We start from the raw sequence: 20346 nt of genomic DNA, 5'->3' as shown, positions 1-20346 counted from the left end.
ATCACCACAGAGGAGCTGAAGCAAAGCTGCCGGCAAGTTCGCTTTAGTTACATTCCCATTGAATTCAAGGGGCCAATGAGGAGACAGCACAGATTGCATCTATATTCAAGCAGACAATGCAAGCTTGCCAACTCTCCTGGAATTTCCATGAACTCTATTTCCCAATGTTCCAATGAAATCTGTAAAAGTTGTTGACCCTCCTACATCCAGACCATTTCCTAGGGAACTACTGTAGGTGGGTATAGGTGTGTGTGTGGGTGGGTGGGGGGGGGGTATTTTGATTTTGAAGATGCAATTCTCAGCAGGGTGAAATGACTCAATGTGCCGGCCTCTCTCACACACAGTGGACACCGACATTATTTGTATGAGTAGACTCCTAAATGAGTTGGGAATACAGCAGATACAGCTACTTTGTTTGCGACTCTGAAGAAGGACCTTGGTCTACTTTGTATTATTCAAAATGTATTCATGCTATAACTACATATATTACCTGCTACTACTACTCATAGTATGTGTATGGAAGTGCTGTAAGTGTACAGTTTATGTACGGCTTATTTTACCAACAATAGTTTGTGTTATAGTAATGTTCACTCAGGGCCTGATAAAGCTTTTCTTGCAAAGCAAAAAAAAAACAAAACACATATTGCACTGCAGGTGCACGTGCAATGTAACACGTGCACACACTGTCCTCAACAATGTAACACATGCACACACTCTCTTTGACAATGTAACACATGCACACGCTCTCTTCGAAAATGTAACATGTCTTTTAGCAACACAAAAACCAATATACCAGAAATACAAAAGATTTACTGAGTTTTTTAAGCGCTCCTTTCGTGTATCTCCTTCGCATGGACCACTGTAGATCACTCGTGGGACATGAAAAGGAGAAAAAAAGGCAATATAGTGTAACACCTTCAAATGTGGGTAATCAATGTAGATATTGCTGTAAGATGGGAACCGTACCCTCTTTGATTGTCCACACACAGGTAGACAATAATCGCTTAATGGAATAAGGTCTGGAAATTAGTTCCTCAAACTCATCCTTTGGACTTGTCCGTGGTCGCCCAACATGTAAAATATTTGAGCAGAAAATTCTCCAATGGTGAAAGATGCCTTGATAAAGGACTTTCATGTCTGAAACGCGTTGGCTGAAGGGACTGATAGACTTTGGACGGACCACCAGGACTTGGTTACATCTTCCAGCTTCCAGAGACGCCTGAGGTTTTCCCATTCATGCTGTCTATGTCTGCTTCTCATACAAGTAGACATAGTGTTCTGGTGAGAGTCCATCGTTTACTACCCATTTATACATTGTGCATTGTTTTTTAATAATAAAAACGTTATTTCACCATTGGAGAATTTTCTGCTCAAATATTTTACATGTTGGGCGACCACGGACAAGTCCAAAGGATGAGTTTGAGGACCTAATTTCCAGACCTTATTCCATTAAGCGATTATTGTCTACCTGTGTGTGGACAATCAAAGAGGGTACAGTTCCCATTTTACAGCAATATCTACATTGATTCACCCACATTTGAAGGTGTTACACTATATTGCCTTTTTTTCTCCTTTTCATGTCCCACGAGTGATCTACAGTGGTCCATGCGAAGAAGATACACGAAAGGAGCGCTTGAAAAACTGTCAGTAAATCTTTTGTATTGTTGGTCTGTGTTTGGTGCACTTTGGTGAAGCACCCACTGTACAGGTTAAGCTGTTCTGCAGCGCAGGATTCTCCCCCAAAAACCCCATTTGCATGCAATATACCAGAAAGTCCACTTGACTATCAGATCAGCCAGTTGGGCCAGCATCAATTGCCCAACAGGACCGACAGTAACCAGCATATCCTATCCAACTCCATGCTGATTGACTGGCATTAAACTCATGGGTGAAATTTAATAGGATGAGAGATTCAGAAAGTGAGAGATTTGGCAAGACTTCCCTAGTTTTTGTAAAGTGGCAATCATTTACACTGCAAAGCCAGTTTGATTTTGCAGTGTAAATGATTGCCGCTTTAAAAAAACTGGAGATTTCTTACCAAATCTCTCACTTTCTGAATCTCTCATCCTATTAAATCTCACCCATGGTTTCTTTTACCTGAGGCTTACAGTTCCCTACTACCCTACATAACGTTGACGATGGGTCAAGCCTGGACCATCAGATCCATTGTTTCAATAAATAACTTGTGGACTATATTACAAATATGTTTTTCTCTCTCTACCACATTCTTTTATGTTGGATAGAGAATTGCTGAGACATTAAGATTTTAGAGCAAGAAGAGCACACCATTAAATTTGACCTATGAAGTCGAATTATTGAAAGTACTGAAAGGGAAAATGACAAGGACATATTTTTCAATAACCAGAAACATCTGTGCTCAATATGTTTTGCAGTGCACCAAGAGACAATGTGGTACCACAGGAGGGGTAAATACTGTCATTAATTTGGAAAAACCATCTGGGTTCTGAATCATGAAGCAATCATTGGCCTTATGCCTGTCTGGCAATGTCAAAATTAATGAGAAAGCTCTGATTTATAAAGCCATTAGATATATAATAGTAAAGTTACAATAGGTCTGAGGTATGTTTATCAGAGATTGCGGGGGTGTGTGGTATACCACCACATTTTAGTAAAGATATCAGAGGTTATGTGTCTCGCTATTAGTGGACTTCAGGGTAGAGCTGTCACTGAAAATTAGTAACTAGTAGGATTGCGTTTTGGAGAAGAGAATGACCTAAGCATTGTATTCAGGTCCCTAGAATGCGAATTGTACAGAGATCACTGGAATGCTCTCTATATTGTATTGTTATGACTGGAATGTTTTCTGTATTGTATAGCAGTCACTAGAATGCTCTTGGTGTTCTATAAAGGTCACACAAATGCGCTGTCTCTTGGATCTTGTTATAAATATTCTCTGTATTGAATATAATTCACTAGAATGATCTCTGTATTACTGTATAAAGATGAATTTAATATTGTATGTCCTGTATAATGTTCTGTGTAAATACCACTAGAATTGCCCTCTGTATTGTGTAGATTAGGCTGGAGTGCTGCCTACAGACAGATAAAAAAAAGTATCTACATTGAATATTAGTTAGATGCAAGAGAAGGTGTATTTCATTATACAGAAGCTCTTTTGCCATAACATTGTTTATAATGTATTTCGATACGCCTTCTAAAATCAAGTTTTCCATTGCAGTACTTTGGAAGAAAAGTTCAGGCTTGCTGCTGGTGTTGTCCCCAAGCCCAAATGTTGGCAGCACTCAACTGCCTTGTACAATGTAATAAAAAGCCCTGCTGACACCATCACCAACATCCGTACAGGAGAATCCCTGATGGGACCTACCTGATGGGAGTAAAATTTACTTTTGTCATGCCTCATCCTATGGGGAAATGCTCATAACAACTTGCCCAATAGCGGGAGAGCCACAGATGGTCTACAGTACTGTATGTTGTATATAGTCCTACTTGAGGCAACATATGACTGGTAACAAACCAGCTGTTGAAGGACTAGAATTCCTAGCACCCTGAGGCTTGGGATGGTTCAATAGGTGTCCATTATATTTATGTAATTTATATAACGCAAATACATTCTGAAGCACAGATTATATTTAACCATTCACATCTGTTTCTGACCAAGTTCCCCAACACATACAGTGAACACTAGAGAGCCAAGTTGTCTACCGGTATATTTATTGTTTGTGTGAGAATACCGGTGCACCCGGAGAAAACTCATGCAGGTACGGGGAGAATATACAAACTCATCACCGGTTCTTGGTGGTACTATTATACAAATACTAAAGGAATGGCAGAGGCATCAGTCTGGCAGTGACCGGCTTGCAATGTATTATTAATATCTTATAAAACAAGGCTTCTCAAACTCGGTCCTCAGGACCCCACACAATTAACATTTTCCAGGTCACCTGTGCATTCATTACTCATTGACTCATTTATTTATTTATTAACAGTTTCTTATATAGCGCACACATATTACGCATCGCTTCACAGAGTATAGTTATGAGCAAAAGCACATACCGAATTACAGCGCAAGACAGTTTAGGACAAGTACGTGGTAAATATGGATAGCTGCATCAGGGGACAGGACACTGAAGCAATCATCAGGGTGGCAGAGGTTTATATATTCTAAGAAAGGCACATGAGGAGAGAGGGCCCTGCTCGTGAGAGCTTACACTCTAAAGGGGAGGGTCAGACAGACAGGGGTGACACAGAAGGGGAAGAAGTGAGCATAAACAGAAGGTTAGGATGAGAGATGGTCAGGTTTTATTCAGGAGGGTGGGAAGAGGTCAGCTTAGTCTTTGATATTTTAAGTCTAAAAAAGTGCTGGGTCATCCAAGAGTAGACAGCAGAGAGACAGTTGGAGCTATGTGTGAGGATAGAGGGAGAGAGATCAGGAGGGGAGAGGTAGATTTTAGTGTTATCAGCATAGATGTGATAGTGGAAGTCGATTGAGCAAATAAGCTCACCCAGAGAGGACGTGTAGAGATAGAGAAGAAGAGGGCCAAGAATAAACTGTTGGGGGACACCTACTATCAATGGAAGAGCAGGACAGGTGAAGTCATTAGAGGTACAGCTGGTCATTTTCAAAACAGACAGTGCAAGAACAAGCATAAACAGTGATAGCCAAAGTTTTAGCAGTTGGAGAAATGATATTATGGATGAATAGCCAGATAAAGCAGCTAGGAGTAGTATGTTGTGAGTAAGAAGTTAGCTCACTCAAAGCAGTCCCTTGGTTTTCTGAGTTGCTGTTGTTTTCTGTCTTCCTGTGTCACTTTGATACCAAGATGTCAAGTTGGTTGGCAGTTTCTGTCCAGTTTAAGTCCAGGCTAAGTCCAGTTTAAGTCCAGGCTAAGTCCAGGCTTTAAGCTATGTAACTGTTTTCGCCCTACTTAATAATCTTTAAAAGATCCATGGGTGGAGCTAATGATTTCACTTGTGATGTGGGTTTTTTTAGCCGACTTATGGCAACAGGCAGTATATCATACCCAACCATCTACTACGGCATTGTGGGAGAATATAATAGTGCCCGAATCATGCGAGGGGCCACGGTGCACTGACATGTCCATGTTGATTATGTCAACATTCGGGACAAACAATATGCCAAACTCATGTCTACGTTTTGACTGCCGGCCTTCCCATTGTCGACCTAATGCTTGTGTCAAAATTCCGACCCTGTCTACCTTAGCCATGTCAACCTTTTTTTAGGTGCCGATCTATGCCCTGTGGACCGTCAGTGGTTGACCTAGTGTAAGACGACCTTCATTGAGTCAATACCCAATCGACCCAATACCACACAGTAATGTCCTTTACACATTATGCAACACATTAGTAATGCCCACATACACATAATGCTACACAGTAATGCCCCTTACACATGCCACACATTATTACACCCCAATCACACCCCCCCCCCCCCCACTCCCCCACATATACACACAGCACACCTGCACAGCATTCTCCCAGGCAAAAAAACTGTGTCCCCAGCTTCAGGGCCAGATGCGCTAAGCTTCAAAAGTGATAAAATGGAGAGTGGTAAGCCACCAGCCAATCAGCCAATCAGCTCCTGCTTGTCATTTTTCAAACACAGTCTGTGACATGGCAGGCAAGAGCTGATTGGCTGGATGTTTAAAACTCTGTATTTTATCACTTTTGAATCTTAGTGCATCCGGCCCCTAGTCTGCAGATATTAAGGCTTGACTGTTTACTCATCAATTTGCGGAACGAGAAAACATGAACCCCACCTGGAACGGTTTTTATTTTTGAATATGCTGGCAAAATATATGGCCACCACGTCACACCCACTTGTTCTGACAACCAATCTTGGGTTACTTCTATAATCTTTAATAACAGAAAAGCAAATGCCGGCAGCATTGACTACTATTCCATTATGTAGTATAATTATAGTAATAAGAAGGTAAAGTATGTGTTTCCTGTACTGCAGCCTAGTTATTGAGAAAATATGTAAAAAGGAAAAAAATAAACCCACTGAATTACTGTAGTGTAGGTGACTGTGGATGTAATTATACATAAAACAGAAACTGGCACTAGAGAAAAACAGGGAATAAAAAAAGCAGACAAAAGGGGAGAGAATGTCTAGGAAGGTTAATGCGGATAATATACGCTTTGGATGGATGTAATTTGTTTCAATAAACCAATTTTAAATATATGCCTGAATTGAATAATTGCAGCTCAACTTATAATTTTTTTTAAAATGAATGACAAACACATCAGTGGAAACAGGAGCAAAAAGAAATGTCTACTATTTAAATATAAAAACTGTAGCAATAAAAATCCTTTGCACTGCTGAGATTTCAGATGGGCCTGTTGCTACGGGCAACCAATCGGAATCTACTTCTTATTTATTTAGAATCGTTTAGAAAATAAAAGATAGTGGGTGAAATGTAATAGGATGAGAGATTTGGAAAGAAGTTTCAAGGTGTTTTTTTTTTTTTTTAAAGCGGCAATCATATACACTGCAAATCCAGTTTGATTTTGAAATAAAAATGATTGGCGCTTTAAAAAAAAACCTGGATATTTCTTACCTAATCTCTCCCTTTCTGAATCTCATCCTATTAAATTTCACCCAGAATTTGATTGGTCGCCCATACATACATCCATCTAAAATAAATAAACCCCATTGTATTAAGTCTTATATAATTAGCCTGTACTAACCTACAATTTCCAGTTCTGGAAGATGTGCCCGTCAATCTTTCCATAAATCAATAGGAAATGAAGCGCATCGTGCACAGAAAATTGTAGATAGTGGTCTGTTTGGAGCTGCCGCAGTTTTTTTTAGTCAATTGTGTGTTGCATTTTCATTAATATTAAATTAATTACATTCCAAATATATTACACTTTCATGTTTTCCCAGTTAAATCATATTTGCTTACATCATTTATTTATAAGGTTGGCAAAGCCTACATTTTGTGAAATTTAATAACCTAGCTACACATCCTCACTGGCTTCCCATTCTGTAAAATAGGCAAAATAGTATAGCAAATATTTAATTGAAATGTGACTTTGTTTTATAAATTTATGATGTATGATGTTACTTGAAAGATTTGTTATCAAATTTTAAACGGGCATTTGACACAGCCCCCAACCCCCTCTCACCAGAATTTCACCTCAAGCTTAAATCTCAGACTATATTTGCAGATGTACTTTAAAGTCTGTTTATCAGACAAATGAACATAAGCCAATGAGCTTCACTGCTCAAATTTGGGACCATTCTTTCTGCTCCGATTTCTAATAGGCAAAAAAAGGGTGTTGCACACACAGCGCTCAATGTATAGCCTTAAGATACAGTAAAAATAGAGATATCCCCATTTGTTTCCAAACAGATTTTTCATTGGAGATTTCTCAGTCGGGTAATAATAATATCTGAAAAGATAACCACCAAATCTCACATAACATGTGAGTAGGTGGAATAGAGGAAAATCATAGTGCAGATTATCTTTTGATTAAAAAGAATTTTAATACAAGTCCGCACTTACAACAAGTAGACTTTTTTCATAGCATATGTGATAAATCCCTCAGGCAAAGCTGCTAGCAATCAGATGGATCGGGCACAAAACCACATCGATAAGTCCATTTACCAGTCCGGAACCAGATGATGGATGATCTCTGCTGTAACGCCTCGTGGATCGCCCGACAGCCTCTTCTTCCTGGGGAGTCTTCACATAAACACTCAACGCGTTTCGATAGTCTTCTTCGGGAGTGTATGCTCCGATTTCTGGCAGATATTTTAGCCTTGTTATTTTCTTTCAAAAGCTAAGAAATATGATCATCTGATTTGGGCCATTTTCTGCAACACAGATGCCCTACATACATCCTTTTACCTATCTCACTTGAACCAGCTCTTCTTGCAAGAGCTTATTAATTTATATCTTTAATTCTGGGACCTGCAGAATTTTGGGTTAAAACTAAGATGAATAAAGTAGACAATGGTCATGACAAACAACATATGTACAGCTGGCATATAGAATCCCAAAGAGAAACAAATATATTTTAGATCAAGACGTGCTTGACATCCTGTCACAAAAAGGAAACAGAGTTTGACACCAACTCCTCAGGTAGTAAATTGGAGCAACGGGTCAATTTTAGAAATTTCTATAGGGGTAACAACCAGAGTTTATTGGGTATAAGAGGAAATTCACATGCCAGGGACAACAGAAGAAGAAGGAGAGGAACAGGTAGACATCTTCCGATAACACGGAGGGACAAATATTTAGCCTCTCATACCATCAATTAACAGGAAGTGAAATTAAAGTCCTTAATAAAGGACTGTCTTTTGTCCCAATGGTTCAATTTGATGTGTTCAAATGCAAAAATAGAAAATTATAAATTGAACAAGAACCCACCGAAACTCTACTATTCCTCACACAAAATAACAATGGCTAAAGATACCATAGAAAAAATCTCTACTAAATTGAATGCATTACACCCTAGCTTAAACTTTGAAGCCATGAATCCTAAATGCATTGATCAAAACCTTTTTAAGATTGGTTAAGGATTCATTTACAGAGAAGTACAAAAATTAACTAAAGATCATAATACTTCTGGACATCATTCACTTAATAAAAAAAAAATTGCCACCCACTAAGCCTCAAAAATAGCTTACCATTTTCTCAATTTTTTAGAATATGTAGAATTAACAGTGATCATTCTACCATTGATGCCCATTCAAAATTCACTAATAAAGACTATGATAAAGTAGATTTATTTGAACAAATAAAATCGCTTGTGAAAAATGTTTGCCTTTTACAAAGAAACTATATAAACATAACCAGATACCATGGGATTTATTGTCCGATCTGGCTGGATGGAACAAAAATCTGGTAATTTATGGGAACAAATGACAGTTGACTATATGCTTCAAAATGTTGGAAAACTGACAAAAATGGTCATTACCAGATTTTTGTTCCAATCAGCCAGATCCGACAATAAATCTTTAGGTGTATGGCCAGCTTAACCCAATAAAGTGAAGATTAATCAGGCAATAAAGCCTGATTAAAAAAAACAAAAACAACTAATAAACATTGGGCAATAATTACCAGAAATAAGGAATTACAGGTAATCAATAAACAAACCTTGATGCATTGTCACTCATGATGGAGGAGCATTAAAAACATACTGGCAAAAAAGAAATTATACAGTGCAGTCTATACATTGTTTAAATAACATCACACAGCCTATGCCTAATTGCCAATTTACCACTCATGCTCTCCTTTTTGCACATTTTAGTTGTTTATTGATATAACAATAAAATCACAATTGATCAAACCAGGGCCGGAGTGGGACCAGAAATCGGTCCTGGTATTTTGAGCACACAGGCCCACCTGTACAAGGCAGGACTCTTGCGTGGTGAAAAAGGGGGCATGGCCTCGTAGAATGGAGGCGTGGCAATACAAAAATTAGGCATTACTGCGGGCTGGGAATCCACATCATATGCAAATAATGTGGCTCAGGCTGTCCGCTCAGCACAGGGACACCCCTGGAGGAGATGCTGAGCTGACAGACAATCGGCCCACCTGGCCATCGGCCCTTCTGGCATTTGCCAGAAACGCCAGATGGCCAGTCCGGCCCTGGATCAAACAAAATCCAACCATGAATAGCAAGAAACATGGATGCTACAGATACCTTAATTGTGTTACGTGTCGCGTGGTAACATTAGGAGACACTTTCATGCATCCTTATCCAGGTAAAACTTATAAAATCAAACATTGTGTCACTTGCACCACTAAATTCATGGTCTACAATACATGATCATGTGCCTTTGCAGATTACACTATACATGAAAAACACAACCTGTCAGCATTAAAGTGGAAAGTCATTGATCACGTCTCAATGTCAGTTAGAGGAGATCGCTGTAAAAATGTTTTACCATGGGAAGCCTTTTGGATACAGTGCATGAAGACATTGGGCAGTATTCAATGACATTTATCGGCATGTGCAGCGAATCCTGTTCAGGATTCGCTGCACTGTTGTCGTGTTCCGGAGGGCTGGAGCCTTCGCTGCCAGCCCTCGCTGTCACACTATTCAATGCCGCAGGGGCTCGCTTGTGGGGATCTGGTGCTGGGCTGCCAATAGGGGGGTGCCGTGGGTACAGCTGTCCCGGGCCCCGGCCTCTGGAAGGGCCTGGGCAACACATTTTGCTCACCACAATCCCCCTTTAATGTGCTGAACAAAGCCGGTCCCGGAGCTCAGGCTTATTCAACCCAGAATGCCGGCTGCCAATGTAAATGCTGCACCGGTTTTTGAGCCAATCAGAGCGGCTGCTGGTATGCAAGCTCTGATTGGCTCACCAGCCAGTGCTGCATTTTAAATGCCCGCCGGCATCCTAATTTGAAAAAGCCTCTCCGGGACCTCTGGGCTGCAGCTCCGCAGAAGAGGAGATGGGGGAGCAGGAGCCCGGTTACAGTAAGTCAAGTGAGGAGGGGGGGGGGGGGGGGAGGGACTGGAAATTAGTCCCGGGCTCCGAAATAACTGATGGCAGCCCTGGTCTGGTGATTACATTATATTACATATATATATATATATATATATATATATATATATATATATATATATCCGATCTGGAGCCCGGCACTCACTGCTTAATAAAGGAAACGTTCCTGGTGCCTTCCGTGCGGCGTGCACAACAGTCACTCCGATACACACACTGGATGCGGCGGCACTCAGTGCAAATAATTCACCAAACAGACGCCTTTGGACGCCAACGTTTCAATACTTTTTATAGTATTTTCGTCGTATTGCTGCCCTGACGAAAATACTATAAAAAGTATTGAAACGTTGGCGTCCAAAGGCGTCTGTTTGGTGAATTATTTGCACTGAGTGCCGCCGCATCCAGTGTATATATATATATATATATATATATATATATATATATACACACATTATGTTTATATCTCTCTATCTATCACTATATGGGGAACATAATCAAATGCAATTACTGTACATGGTTTACACTATATATCCTTTTTCCCAGAAAGGAATACCTAGTATAGTATATTGGTGTATCTCTGGAATTATAAAAGCCATGAAAATATATTTTGTGTAATTTTATTCATGTATATTTCGTAGTAGGTCACAAAGTGGCCATTGCACACCTAATAGAAAACACAGGAATGAAGACAAGATTAATACAGTATTTTCCAGCAGGAACAATAATACCGCATGGTTCATGTGTAGCGTGACCTGACACGGGCTGGTAAAGAGCCTGTTCTGTCTCACACTTTGCTTCTCATATTTACCCAGGTAATTGGTTTCTAACCCGAATTCGGCAGAGATGAGATTTAAATTATGTTAATATCATTGTGTCTGTGTTTTTTGAAGGTATATAATAACTGTGAAAATGACTCATATTCCTTTGTTATAAAACCACAGATTCCAAGAAGGTGTTATTTTTTTTTTCTGTCCTCCAATGTGCAGAAAATCAATAAACATTTTTCAAATTAGAAGTTCTACTGATATAGATAAAGAAACAGCTGTAACTGTGGAAGATTGGCAACATTTTTCGAGACATAATTACTTTGCGGCCATATGCTGAGTTCGTTTATTGCAACGGCTATGAGCTAATTTCCTTTATATATTGATCTGCCGAAATCCATATTTTATGTGTCTGCTTTATTTGTGTTTTATGAATGGTACAATTTTATGTAATAATAGAGATGCAGATATAAGGAAGGCATGGGCAATCAGAGAGCCAAGTAGGCAATATTGTAGTCTTACAATAAATAGTAAATGCTAGACGATGATGAAATCAAATACAGGTTGAGTATCCCGTATCCGAGTATCCGTTATCCGAATTATTCCGAAAACCATACATTCCAGAAAGTAAAAAAAAAAAATTTTTTTTGCTACAAACTCACTGGGGACATTTGGAACAGCACTACTGAGGACATGATATGTAACTGGCACTACTGAGGACATGATATGTAACTGGCACTACTGAGGACATGATATGTAACTGGCACTACTGAGGACATGATATGTAACTGGCACTACTGAGGACATGATATGTAACTGGCACTACTGAGGACATGATATGTAACTGGCACTACTGAGGACATGATATGTAACTGGCACTACTGAGGACATGATATGTAACTGGCACTACTGAGGACATGATATGTAACTGGCACTACTGAGGACATGATATATAACTGGCACTACTGGGGACATGATATGTAACTGGCCACTACTGAGGACATGATATGTAACTGGCACTACTGAGGACATGATATGTAACTGGCACTACTGAGGACATGATATGTAACTGGCACTACTGAGGACATGATATGTAACTGGCACTACTGGGGACATGATATGTAACTGGCACTACTGAGGACATGATATGTAACTGGCACTACTGGGGACATGATATGTAACTGGCACTACTGAGGACATGATATGTAACTGGCACTACTGAGGACATGATATGTAACTGGCACTACTGAGGACATGATATGTAACTGGCACTACTGGGGACATGATATGTAACTGGCACTACTGAGGACATGATATGTAACTGGCACTACTGAGGACATGATATGTAACTGGCACTACTGAGGACATGATATGTAACTGGCACTACTGAGGACATGATATGTAACTGGCACTATATATGTGCAAGAAAATGATTGCTTGGCATTCAAATTCAATATCTGAGATAGTACACAAATTTTGTTTCATGTTTTGAAACCTTGTTTTTTGAACAAATAAAATATATTTGTGTGCATTTTATGTGTTTATACAGCATACATGCAAGATACTTCAAAATACATAATTGAAATATTAAAATATTCCGAAATATGGAATAATCCGTTATCCAAAATTCTCCTGGTCCCGAGCATTTTGGATACGGGATACTCAACCTGTATATATATATAAATGCAGGTCAGACGCCACCACTAGGCAGCATTAGGCATTTGGATAGCAAGAAGGCAGGAAGAAAGTGAACTGCGCTGAATAAAACACAGATGTGTAGCGAATATTTACATTTAATAAAGATATTGCATATAGAAACACATTTTATGTTAAACAATTAATAAAAGAATCCTAAAATTGAACTGTGGTAGTGCACTTATTGAAACTGATAATAAATTCAAAATGATAGTCACCAATTCCGTCCGCCAGTACTGGGGAGCCAATAGGAGGTGATAATCCCTTTTTTCTCCTGATGGTTGATGGGATGTTGTTAATGACCTTGGAGGGAGATTGTGCTTTGGATGGGATGTTGTTTTTCCAGCGTAATCTACTACCTCCGTAATTATTGCTGTTCTGCGGCAGAACACCATCCCCCATGAAATGTCCCCCGCTGTGAGCGACGCCCGCACCCCGAATCCCCCCACCCCAGTGGGTGTGGCAGGGGGGCGCCCCCACCCCCGCCTGCGGCGCTGAGGTTCCTTACACCTGCCCTGTATATATGAGGCAATCGTAGTAAAGTGGAATAGGTGTGTATTCAATATAGTTTTGGCGAGCTATGATGGTGAGCAATGCCTATTGCTCGCCGTCACTTCCCTCAATATTCAACCACCACCCCCCCCTGCACCTGCCGTTTCCACCTTGCTGTTTCTAAAAAGGTGGAAATGGTGAATGCGGCCATAAAAATGGTGAGGCTAGTGGCTATATGCACCGATACTCACTGCATTAGTGGCGAACCTTGCTGTTCAGGGGAATCCTCACTGTCCTCTGAAGGCGATGATTTCCCCAGAACATAGAATAGGGCGAGCTGGGTTAGACGGCGAGGATGGCTTGTTTTTTTGCGATCCTCACTAAAAACAAGCCATCCTTGCCTTATAAACCTCCTCGCCAGCCGCATTGAATATACCCCTTCAGTGGCAAATGCAGGATTTTTAGAGGGGGGGTTTCGAAATGTAATCCAAAATATCCCACTTTGCAGCACATTGGAGTAAGCACAGGAGTCTGGGGGAGCAGTAACAGCCTTGAAAATTGTTCTTTTTATATACTAGATACTGTATGGAAACATTCAAATAAGATAAGTGGTCAGGAAAAGGTTAAACATATCATAATAAATAAATACACAAACGTAATAATAAATGGGCAGTACGGATGGTGTAATGGTTAGCATTACTGCCTCACAGCACTGAGGTCATGGGTTCTATCCCCACCATGTGTTATATATACGGGGCAGTACGGATGGTGTAATGGTTAGCATTACTGCCTCACAGTGCTGAGGTCATGAGTTCTATCCCCACCATGTGTTATATATACGGGGCAGTACGGACGGTGTAATGGTTACATTACTGCCTCACAGCACTGAGGTCATGGGTTCTATCCCAGCCATGTGTTATATATACGGGGCAGTACGGATGGTGTAATGGTTACATTACTGCCTCACAGCACTGAGGTCATGGGTTCTATCCCCACCATGTGTTATATATACGGGGCAGTACGGATGGTGTAATGGTTAGCATTAATGCCTCACAGCGCTGAGGTCATGGGTTGTATCCCCACCATGTGTTATATATACGGGGCAGTACGGATGGTGTAATGGTTAGTATTACTGCCTCACAGCACTGAGGTCATGGGTTCTATCCCCACCATGTGTTATATATACAGGGCAGTACGGATGGTGTAATGGTTAGCATTACTGCCTCACAACGCTGAGGTCATGGGTTCTATCCCCACCATGTGTTATATATATGGGGCAGTACGGACGGTGTAATGGTTATAGCATTACTGCCTCACAGCACTGAGGTCATGGGTTCTATCCCCACCATGTGTTATATATATGGGGCAGTGCGGATGGTGTAATGGTTAGCATTACTGCAGGGCTGGGCAACACCGGCCCTCCAGATGTTAATGAACTACACATCCCAGGATGCTTTGCATTAGTTTTGCTATGTGGCCATGCTGAAACTGATGCAAGGCATGCTGGGATGTGTAGTTCATCAACATCTGGAAGGCCGGTGTTGCCCAGCCCTGCATTACTGCCTCACAGCACTGAGGTCATGGGTTCTATCCCCACCATGTGTTATATATATGGGGCAGTACGGACGGTGTAATGGTTACATTACCACCTCACAGCGCTGAGGTCATGGGTTCTATTCCCTCCATGTGTTATATATATACGGGGCAGTACGGATGGTGTAATGGTTATATTACTGCCTCACAGCGCTGAGGTCATGGGTTATATTCCCACCATGTGTTATATATATATATACGGGGCAGTACGGATGGTGTAATGGTTAGCATTACTGCCTCACAGCACTGAGTTCATGGGTTCTATCCCCACCATGTGTTATATATTCTGGGCAGTACGGATGGTGTAATGGTTAGCATTACTGCCTCACAGCGCTGAGGTCATGAGTTCTATCCCCACCATGTGTTATATATATGGGGCAGTACGGATGGTGTAATGGATAGCATTACTGCCTCACAGCACTGAGGTCATGGGTTCAATACCCACCATGGCCCTAACTGTGCGGAGTTTGTATATTCTCCTTGTACTTGCATGGGTTTCCTCCAGGTACTCAGGTTTCCTCCCACAATCCAAAAATATACTGGTAGGTTAATTGGCTCCCGACAAAAATTAACCCTAGAATGTCTGTATGTGCGTGTACATGTGGCAGGGAATATAGATTGTAAGCTCCACTGGGGCAGGGACTGATGTGAATGCTCATATATTCTCTGTACAGCGCTGCAGTGCGCTATATCAGAAACTGTTAATAAATAAATAATAATAGAACAGTACTGCACTTTCTAAGCTCTCAATCTCCCACTTCATGGTAAATATCCAGTTTCTTCCTCCTGGCAGCTGCTCTCTGGTCCATTGTGATGTTTAAGGGCTTAGATCCACACATACAGTAAATGTGGCAGAAGAAGCTGGTACACTGGGTATGTGCAGCAGCCCTGCTCTGTCCCTTACACTGTATGATGTGGTGGCAGCTCTATTGATCATATTATATACCAGTAATATTGTTGTCAGAATGTAAGGCACTTTCCAAGAGGAGGGGGGTTTCCGCGCGTTTGCCTTTTCCCTTAACTCTGGAGCATACTCATTGCAAAAATGTGCAACATATGCCAAGCAAACCAGCATACTTTTATATATTTAACTGTGCATCTGCTCCTTAGCTGTACAATATGAAGTACTCCAAAGCGACTAATCAAACATTTGCTTTTATTTGCAGATGCAGCACACAAATCAAAGCTAACCGCTGATTGGTTGGCAAGGATTATATCTCATTCGACAATTATTCCTTTAATAAATACTGTATATTCCATAGCGTTTATTTGCACTCTCTTCTCAGTCTTACTTTCCTTCGCATAATAAGCTCATTTAACTACATCATTATATTAATCTATGTTCTTTTTAGTATATTTTTGTGCCGTAGTCTACATTGAGGTGTGCAAAAATACCTCACTACGCCTCCGCCTCCTGTTAATGCCACCGCAGGGCCTGCTGTTCCGTGCTGTCAAGATAAATTGTTCTGTTGCGGATTCAACAATTTTTAGTTTTATTTCCACTAGGTAGATTTTTGGCACCCAGTGAGTGCCTTGAGTTTCAATTCAAAATCCAGTATGCCTGGCGTATATACTAACAGACTAGCACTGCTAAGCTCAGAAGCCCTGGGGAACTACACTGTTCCAATTACTTCCTTCCTTACATGCTAATTTTGCCCAACAGAGAAATCTCGCTCTGCAGTAGTTGAAATTTAGCTACCATAAAACTAGCAAGGGTTCAGTAGTAGTCAGACTGGCATGCAGATATAGTAACAGTCAACTACTGTCATTTACAGTATACACCTAAAACTTAATTAGAAAAAATAATATGGCCAACATTTATTTAAATTTCTATCCCTTAAAAGATGATAATCCTTATTTAATTGTGCGGCAAGGGTTGTTAGCAACCAATGGTTTCATATCGGGGTTGATTGATATGTGTAGGTTGCAGAAGGTCTGGGTCATTTACTCAATGTTGTTAGATATTACTTTTTATTTTCACCTTTTCATAGTTTTTAACAATTATATGTGGTTCGCTTTTTTATATGGTTCTATACAGTACATCATTAATGCAGAGAATGGAGAAACACTAGGGGTGAGATTTAATAGGATGAGAGATTCAGAAAGTGAGAGATTTGGTGAGAAATCTCCAGTTTTTTTAAAGCGTCAATCATTTACACTGCAATACCAGTTTGATTTTGAAGTGTAAATGGTTGCCGCTTTAAAAAAACTGGAGATTTCTCACCAAATCTCTCACTTTCTGAAACTCTCATCCTATTAAATCTCTCCCTAGCTATTTGTTCAGCAAACATAAGTATTGTGGCCCTTATTCTTGTTCACTCGCAAAGGCAAATTCCTTCTTTGATGGACAAAACCATGTGCACTGCAGGGAGGGGGGGGGGGGGCAGATGTAAAATGTGCAGAGAGAATTCGATTTGGGGGAGTTATTTTGTTTCTGTGCAGGGTAAATACTGGCTGCTTTATTTTTACACTGTAATATAGATCTCACTTTGAAGTAAAACCCCACCCAAATCTAATTCTCTCTGCACAAGTTACATCTGCCCCACCTGCAGTGCACATGGTTTTGTCCATTTGAGGAGGAATTTTCCTTTGCGAGTAATCCAGACTAACCCCAATATGCTGTGTAAACTGTAATCAAGGGAAGAATTCCCCTCAGCCACATAAATAACAAATATTATATTTGAAGCTGAAATGTAAGATTTTTTCAAACGATGATACAACTATTTGAATGACTTGAGCAAGCAGCACTCAAGGGCAACAAAACACATGAACAAATCCTAATTTGTATGACTGTCCTCATTATTACGCAAGCACTAATCAATGCTAATTAGAATTGTTAAGAGTTATTTTAACTTAGCTATTACACAGTAACAATTCACAATTTCTTCAGAATCCTGTAAAATATGTTGGTACTTGTGAGTTAACTGGGCGCCCGATTTCTAAATCGGGTCGGATCGGGCACATCGCATCGCATCGCATGCGACCATCGGATGCGATGCGATGCGATGACCCGATTTTTCCATAGGAATCAATGTTAAAATGGACTGAGTCCATTTTAACATGGAATTCAATGGGAAAAGGGGTCCTTTTCATACCCCTACTATCCAAGTGGGCATGGAGTTGGATATAAACCTGTGGCGAGCGTAGCGAGCCACCGAGCCCGAAGCGTGGCGAGCGTAGCGAGCCCCGCGAGGGGACACAGAATACCGTCCCCTCGCGGGGCTCGCTTCGCTCGCCACGCTTCGGGCTCGGTGGCTCGCTACGCTCGCCACAGGTTTATATCCAACTCCATGCCCACTTGGATAGTAGGGGTATGAAAAGGACCCCTTTTCCCATTGAATTCCATGTTAAAATGGACTCAGTCCATTTTAACATTGATTCCTATGGAAAAATCGTGTCATCGCATCCGATGGTCGCATGCGATGCGATGCGATGCGATATCGCATCGCATCGCATCTGATTGTATGCCTTAACTTAAGGCATACAATCAAAAAATCGGGCGCCCAGATAACTCATAAGTACCAATATGTTTTATTAGGGATTATACTTTGTAATCCTTGAAATTTACCCTGGACAGACTGTAAGGTGGGCAACTGATTACTTGGTAATGGCAATGGTAATGGTTTCTCTGTCATGCTGCTAACCGGCATATTTAGACTTTTTTATAATCACGTATTTTTAGTTTTGATTGTAAATAACAATAAAAAAAAATAACAAAAACAAAAACAGTGCATAAGAGTGGTGCATTATTCAGATAATACTATATGCATAAAATATCTTTAACCATCGAGAGTCAAAGATAGGCAAGAGAGAAGAAAGGAGGCCGCGTGAGTAGGTATTAGGTATGGACTGCGAATCTCCCATTTGGGACAATCACATAGCAATAATATATTAAGAACAGTGATCTTGTATATACAATGTAGAGGTTTGCCATAGGTTATCAAATGTTAATATTTTTGCCTAGACAACCACGTTTGGAATACATAAATCGTTTGTGGGATAAAGTAGTATTAACAAGCACAACCCACTTGGTAGGGGACGGATGGTCTGGGCTCATCCAGGTTCTTGCAATACAGACACAGGCTATAGTGAGAAGGTTGTTGACGTATATCCTATGATCCTATGATCCTGAGAAGATCCTCCAGATCCAGTCCAAAAATACAAATGCGGGGAGTGGAAAGTGTCACCTGCACACCATGTGCACGCAGCACCTCCCAGCGCCTGTTCCCCCTCTACCCGGCGGCAGCTGAAGAGCAGCAGGTGAGCGCTGGTGCCGCTGCATGTGCCGGCGTGCTGTGCGCGAGGCTGGGTCAGTGACTGTAACCTCCGAGCCGCGACCTCCGCGCCGCACTGAAATGCATCCACTATCCAGGACTGTCTTCCTGCCGCCACTGCCAGCCTGGCCCTGGCCACCAATGTATGTGCACATTTACTGATAATATATGTGTGTGTATATATATATATATATATATATATATATATATATATATATATATATATGTATGTGTAAAAGGAATAAGAGTCAGGAGACTGTGTAGACTACACAGTCTCCTGACTCTTATTCCTTTTGGACCGAGTGCCGCCGCCCCCAGACAGCTAGATACAGGCACCTGCAGTCGGCAGGTGTATCGCACGGAGGGCACCGGGGTTTCTACTATTGACCATACAGCACCAGACCGGAGTGCCGCGCACATGCAAATTTCTATATGTATGTGTATATATATATATATGTATGTGTATATATATATATGTATGTATATATATGTATGTATATATATATATATATATATATATATATATATATATAACAGTTATAGTGATGGTCAATAAGCTGCTATTATGGCAGTAGGTGTAAAAAGTGTCACCCCACACTCCAGATAAAAGGCAGTTTTAAAAAAATTACCCACAAACACAATGTGCTAGTAGTAAAAAAATATGTTCCTAATAGGGTGTCCTTCAGTCCAAATGATCCAATTAGAATAGTTCTTCCGTGAATGTGGTAAATGTGTATCCTGAATAGCACCTCAATTAAAGAAAACTGTACAATAGTGTAATACTGATATTATATCACAATAGAGCAACACTCAAACACTGTACATGGAGCCACCTACCAAATGATTTGGTCTACACATATATTTACATTGGAGAGAGGGTCTTGAAAATCCTGAACAGCCTACCACTTCACCATTCCACTCCTGGACATGGCCAGCCAGTTCATTCAGGATCACATGCAAATTACGAGAACTCTCCATAGTGGAAAACTGTAGATGAACGTAGATGGACTCCTACCAGAATTTGTGGTCTATGGAACCACCAGGTGTCCCGAGAAATGCAGCATAC

Source organism: Crinia signifera, chromosome 11 (genome assembly GCF_055691185.1).
Source record: "Crinia signifera chromosome 11, ASM5569118v1, whole genome shotgun sequence".
Classification (NCBI taxonomy): domain Eukaryota; kingdom Metazoa; phylum Chordata; class Amphibia; order Anura; family Myobatrachidae; genus Crinia; species Crinia signifera.
Note: the sequence above shows the minus strand (reverse complement) of the source record.